General features: G+C 22.5%; 1 protein-coding gene across 8 annotated transcripts in view; it reads left to right on the top strand.

The window, feature by feature from the left end:
- LOC102673534 (stress-activated protein kinase JNK) overlaps positions 1–7,606 on the top strand; it is a 155,887-nt gene that overhangs the window by 42,590 nt on the left and 105,691 nt on the right. For 3 of the 8 annotated variants that reach the window (XM_031513491.1, XM_031513488.1, XM_031513489.1), the window contains one exon: positions 5,263–5,364. The exons of the other annotated variants lie outside the window; for them this stretch is intronic. The gene's annotated coding sequence lies outside the window, so the exon portion shown is untranslated. The remainder of the gene's footprint in view (positions 1–5,262; positions 5,365–7,606) is intronic. 8 annotated transcript variants of the gene reach the window in all.

Genomic DNA, 7,606 nt, shown 5'->3' with positions numbered 1-7,606 from the left:
GCGATGTGTTTATGTAAACAATTGATAAGTGACGGACACATAAGTGATNATATATATATATATATAATATAAACTGATAATGTAGCAGAGGAGTACTTACGTAGAGTACAGTATAAATTCAATAGTATAATACGATCCATAATACGTCAAATGCGACACATTTTAGAGTATTTAGAGTCGTGGATTGTATTCTCTTTCAAGTTTCCGAAGTTTAAGATTTTTGTCATAGATTTATTGAAATATATCATTTATATTTGACTGATTTTACGAAAAATCGTTATATCGTGGCTCGTTTTTAACTATTTTTTTTTTTTTTTTATAAATATCTCAAGATCTACTGACAATTATAAGAAAAAAATTATTCATATATTCAAAAATCATCGAAATTGAACGCTGTCTAAATTATTACTTCAAATTATTTTCTTAGATCAATAAAGATTTCCGTTTTTTTTTTTATGTGAAAGAAAATTTTTGGAGAGAAAAAAATGGATCTTTAAAAAATTTTAATTTTGAAGCGTTTATAAAATATAATATAAGCTGATACAAAATGTTACACGTTGTAATAAATCGAATGACAATAACGCAAATATTGATTTACACATCACTCTTCGCATCTAGAAATTTTTACTGTGAAATACATGCGTGTATTGCGTTATCGCAATTGTTATCAATTTCATACAATAATCGCATTGTGGTAAAGTATGTTGTACTAATTGTGTATATGATATTTTTATCTATAATGTATACGTATAGTTTCGACTTAGATTAATTTAGATTAGCAAAGTAAATATTTCGACCTTGCATTGGACATTTTCTTAGAATTGATCGTTTCCACAATTTGAAGGAAATGAAGAAGCCATTCGTAGAATTTGATCATTATCATAATTATGTAATACTGATTATTATGCGATAAAAAATAAGAATTAATTAAATTGTATATTATAAATTATAAAAAAATATTAATTAGAAAAACATTGTATTTTATTGTATATTTCGATTATATTTTTAATAGTAAAAGAAACTTGCTTTTAATATTCCAGAATTGGTATGCACAAAGAAGAGTAAAATTAATTTTAGAAGCATTTCAAAAGAACTTTTTGAAGTTTTAATTTTTTTTATTATTTTTAATTTTATTTTTCATTATATTAATAATAATAATAATAATAATATTTTTTATATTGTAATTTATTGATATTTTAAAATGAATATGTAAATTAAATAAATAAGTTTGTTTTTATTATTTTAATATTGTATTAAATTTCACCTATCAAGGATAAAGTAAATTCAAGTTGAAATATTCTTTACAAGAATACTTTAAGAGATAATTAATTCAAATATTCAAGAAAAATGTTCCTATCAAAACTATAAATATTATAATATTCATAATATCTCTCTCTTTAAGATATTTAATAAAACAAATATTTTTCAATAAGTTTTTATTCCCCTTTCGGTAATTTTAATTATTCATCTAAAATACTTGTCGCTTACATAAATTTTAACATTAAACTCAGTAAAACAATTAACTATAAATAAATTGCGCCCTTTCATTCTTTTAAAAATAAAATATTATAAGATTTTTAAACAAAATTAAATAGAAACAAAAATATAATGATAAAATTATTTCTCGTCGTGTTAATTATATTATTTTTTGTCAGTCTCTTTTTTGGCTGTTCGAATTTCAGACAAAATCGTGGAAAAGTTTATTTAATCGTGCAAAACATGACGTTTATTTTACCTAGATGTTTTCTGCGAATAGATTATGACGTGCTAATACATGTTATAATTTATAATAATATACAATACATAAGAAATATTTTGAGTTGAGAGATATTATAAATTCTTTTACACAAAACGTTTCGCTATGCAACGTTTGGCAGCAAAATAACACAGAAAATAGAATTTCTTTACTACGCACTGTATATATCGTTCAAAATTTAAATTATTACGTATTTTCTCAGGAAATCTAATAATCGCATTTACTATTTTGTTATACTTGTGGACGATCTTCAAACTCATTTTGTAATTGACGTTTGCGTTAATAATACATTATTATTTAAAAGTTTGGAAATAGTTAATATTTTGCATAAAATGAAAAATCTTTTGTAAATAATACGGAAGTAATCATTTATAGTTAAAACTAACATTTATCGATAAATATTTATTGTCAATTATTTTAGTGAAAAGAAAATCAATGGAATTTAATTTAAAATTCGTTCAGAGGTAATGAGAAATAAAACGTAATCATTTTGATAAAAATGCAAAAAAGCAAATATTTGATTTTTAACTTCCACTCATGTGAGATTTAGTTTTAATAAATGTGACTTTGCAAAAATATTTTTATTTGAAGTTTTTAATCGTTTCTTTTGACTAGTAGTGTTTGTCGTCATTTATATCAATTAAAAAAACAATAATGAAATATTTTACTGGGTTTCTACATACATATAATTATTATCGTTATATGTGGTCGTATTAATAAATTTTTTGTCACACAACTTGGAAAAATAGAAAACTATCAAAATTATGTTAGCGTTGAACATCTATTACATATATTCTAAAAATATATTATTCGCTAGTGATTAATTTTTTTTCCGTGATTATCCATTGAAAACGCAATTATATACGGAATTTTTCTAAAAATGAAGAAGGATAAGCGAATAAAAAAAATCTGTATAATCGAGAATTTCAATTGAATGTAAATTTTTATAACTGACTTCGTAATTTACATTAAATTACTATATTGATTATCATAATGTATATATTCGTTAATTTGTTTTTCTGAAAATAACCACTTTTATGTAAAAAAAATAAAGAATTAGAAAGTAATTGGAGAGAAGATGCCTGAGATTTCTCATTAAATTTACAAATTGATACACATGATTCTGTGAAATGAATTCAATTTTTATGAATTTCATTTGTTATCTAAACTATACTGTTACCTAAACTAATTAAATTAACAAAAAAAAATATATAAAATATTTTATATATAAAATTATATTATTTATATATAAAATATAAATAAACTAAATGTTAATCCATACAATTTGATTATTCCAATATATTATTTATTCTTACCTTTGTTGATTCAACATCTTTCCAACTTTTTCACTAATTATTACTATATTAATAAAATAAAATCACATCGAACGAAAAACTTTTTAAAATAAATTATTTTCAATTCAATAATGTCATATATTATTGATACGTAAACATGAAAAGGTATACACAATTTGACACGTTACTCCAATACATTATTTATTCTTACCTTTTTATTGATTCAGCATCTTCTCAACTTTTTCACTAATTATTACTATATTAATAAAATAAAATCACATCGAACGAAAAACTTTTTAAAATAAATTATTTTCAATTCAATAATGTCATATATTGTTGATAATGTAAAAATGAAAAGGTATACACAATAATTGCTATTTACTCTACCGATTCGTTTTATTATTTATCAAATGACGCCACAACATCTCTGCATAATCGGTAAATTAAATCGAGAGCGAGTCGAGGAGGAATCCATAGAATTCGGGTAATGTCGTGGATGGCACAGGGCGGCCAGACCTTTATCGATCCATCGTCGAGCTTGCCAACTTATAGAAACCCCCATGATCAAGGCCATCCCGTGGAAAAAAAAAGCGGGAAATAGTTGAACTCGAAGGGAAGAAGGAGAAGCACTAACTCCACGAAATTGGAGAAGGGTCGTTTGATTTATGGCGAATAGCTGTTCTAGTAGGATGCTTCGATTTCGCAAGTTGTGTTCACCGATCCTCGCTTTCTTCCATCATTTTGAAAATACAAAACGTTCTTTATTTTCATTTCGATTTCGCGATTCTTTCTTTTTCATGTAATCTAATTGTACGTAAAATGAATTTAGAAAAGATAAATTTATGGATTATATAAATATAGATTCGAGAAAAATTTGAAAAATTTGATTTTAAAAATTTTCGTGTATAGAACATAATAAATTATAAGCAATATTTTAATGTGAAATCAATTCAAATTTGTATCATTTTTTTCATGTTTTATGATATTTACATGATATTGAAACTTGAATATTTTATATTTTAATATTTTATTTTATTTCTATTGTATTTAGAAAATGAAACTTCATTGATTTTGTCTCTTCGATACTTCGATACGATTAATAAAAATATTTCTCTCTAATCATTATGGGATACGTACATATTCATAATGTTTCATATATTATAAAACAGAGTTATCATTGAATTTACATAAGAGCAAATCTTTGTTTATTTATATTCATTCATCCAGAAGAAACATCAAAGTCAATATCATCAAAAGAATGTTTTGATTTTTAATAAAATACAGGCAGTATCGATTGACATCTGAATACTTAAGCAATGTATAAACGTTGAAACGTATTGCGATTGCAGGAATCGACTAGATAGATTTAAGTCAATATCTTGCATGAGGCTGAAACATCACTCTATCACTTCTAGCATTCTTATATAAGCCATTGATGGATTTTGAATGGATATCTGCATGTTTGAGCATCTATAGCCAGCAATTTTAATGTTCTGACGATTCTATCTTTTATTTATTCGCTAACATTTTATGTAAATTAACAAATAAAATAAAAAATACTATACCTGAAATGATGTAATATACTGTGATTTTATGCTATAAATATTATAGCAATTTCGATAATACAATATTTATATTTTTATCTTAAAATATTTTGAGAATTGTGATAAAATAGGAAAACTGAAAAACTTATCGAAAAACGATAAATATATCATTATTTTTCGTATCGATTTTAACAATGATGAAAATCAAAAAATACCATTGTAATCTTTATTTTAGCTAAATTTTAATTATTCTTAGAAATTTCACTATTATATATAGATAAAAATTGATATCTCATATCTTCGCTCGCATGAAAATAATCATTTAAAAAAATTATTGAATTTAAAGAAATCTTTATTTTTTTCCATTAATAAGAAATATAATTGACAATTGAATATTTAAAAATTATATTTTATCTTTTTTCAAAATTATTCTTTTCTATTATAACTGAAACGTTAACCATTAAATTCAATCCATTGCCTGCAAGTAAATGGAAACACTTCGTAAATTATATACATTTAACACAGGATATTTGCAATCAGTGAACAAATATGCTACGAATGGAACATTGTTTGTCGAATAATTGTAAATCGCACGATAAACACGCATCTTTAAAGCATTTTTTATTCTTTCTATTATTTCTGATCGAATGTACTCTTTTTGTTTCAGGTACGTAATCGCAGTGGACTTGTTTCTACCGATATATCGAACTCGCACGACTACCGTATGATCGATACATATCATCTTCGATGCTATCTCTACATTTAGAAGGTAATGAATTAATCGTATGTTTGTTCATCGTCTCTATGATGCGAAATCTCTGCAATCGCGTACGTACTTGAAAATAAACGCAAGAAATTGAGTATACAGTTTTTTTGGTTAAATTTCAATCAAATTCCAGTAATTCAATTGTTCACAAGCAGAGTTTTGTTTTAAGAATTGATTCAAATATGGTTTATCAAAAGTTTATTAAAATAAGAGATAAATAAACTTTAAAGAGATAAAATAATAATGATGTGATAAAGAAAATTCTATTTTATATAATTTCGGTCTTAGAAGATGATATCAATGGATTGTTGAGATTTTTTTGAATTTAAAATTTAAACATTTATATAGGATAATTTATATAGGATAATAGAATTAGTTTTGTTAATAATTAATTAGAAATCATCATTATTCAAAAAGTCTATACAAATTGGAAATATTAAAATAGAAAATGATATTCTATATTTTGAAATGTTAAAAATTTGTTAATACAATTGAGTTTGTATACCATAATTGTATTTATCATAGATGCAAATATTGTTGAGTGGCATGGAGGAATAAATTATAAATAAATTTATTCAAATAAATTTTAATAAAATTTAATTTGATATTACTTTGAGAATGCTGCATAGCTTGGATATTATTTAAATAAATTATTTTACTTAAAAAAAATAATTATCAAATTAATATATTATTTTATTTGAAATAATTGTGTTAGCTTATTTAATTGTATAAATAATTTTTCTCTAGATTATTTCTTTGAAATTTGTTTGAAATAATTTTTCATCTTATTTTTTATATAATCAAATACTTTCTCAAATAAAATCTCAAATATTCTAATTCTATCATCAAATGTATCTGAAATACAGATTTTCATATAATGCATAAAATCTTATATATAAATTGAGGATATATATTATTGAAGAATAAATACATAAAAAGGAAAACAAATTAATGAATTGTATTCTTGATAGCAAATGCAATAATAAATATTTTTAATTATTTAATTAATTCAATATTTTCTAATATATATATTATATTACATGTATAATAATGTACATATTAAATTATATATTTATTTTATTTATTTGAGACAAATGATATTTGAAATAAAAAAATAATTATTTTAAAATAATTTATTCTAACGAGACACAAAAATAAAATTACTTTTCACGTGTTTTTATTTTTAAAAATAAAAATAATAAATAAAAAAATAAAATTGAAAATAATTCATTGCTTCAGATGATATATTTGCTATCTTTTATTTGAAATAAAATATATTCTTGCTCCGTATGACAAATATTTTGCTATATTTTTTTCTTTTGTATATATTACATTTGAAATATACCGCTAAATACAACAAAGTATCTGTTATTGAATATATTTGCCGCAATCGAAATTACGTGCGTTTAATATTTGTTTTTATGTTATCACTCGTATATTGGAAAGAATATTTTCTTTCTTTATGCGTGTAAATTGTCGTATACAATTGATGACAATTAATACCATATAAAAAAGTGTTGATGAATCGAAATAGATATTTGTTTTGACATTTTAAATAGAAGTGGTAAAAGTTATTATTATTATTTTATAAGCAATTATTATTATTATATATCAACTCTTTGATACAAAGAACAATGGAAATCATTAGCAAGCGATAATAAAATAGAAATAAAGAACAGAGTACAAAAGAAAGAAAAAATAAAAAGTGAGTAAATTATATATTAAATTATATATAGATCGTTTAAAAAAAATTAAAAGAATTACAGAAAAATTCGAGTATGATACAAAAACGGTTCGCATAATTCGATGAATCGCATTTTTTTTTAAAATTAATATCTATTATTATTATTATTAGTTTATTTAATAGATATATCATTTATTTTATGCTTTATTATTTATAAAATTTGATCGTAAAGATTTTTCTGGCCGGTTACGTGTTTCTCGTTCTAACTGATTGGAAATTAACGCAATTTTCCAATGGAATGCTGATTTGATATAAATGATCATTGAAATTCCATGAATTCTATTCTCCTTTTTAACTCGGTTATTGCAGGTATTTATTGATCGTTAACAATATTAAAATATTTTTTCCCTAAAATTCTATCATTTCTGGAATCAGAAAAAATTATTATAATTATTTTAATAATAATATAAATTATTATAATTATTAAAATTATCTTATTGTCTAACAGTATTTAAATATAATTACAAACATATATATTATATATTATATATAATAAATATT

This window comes from Apis dorsata, unplaced genomic scaffold, assembly GCF_000469605.1.
Source record: "Apis dorsata unplaced genomic scaffold, Apis dorsata 1.3 scaffold_651, whole genome shotgun sequence".
NCBI classification, from domain to species: Eukaryota; Metazoa; Arthropoda; class Insecta; order Hymenoptera; family Apidae; genus Apis; species Apis dorsata.
This window is presented reverse-complemented; position numbering and strand designations above follow the sequence as displayed.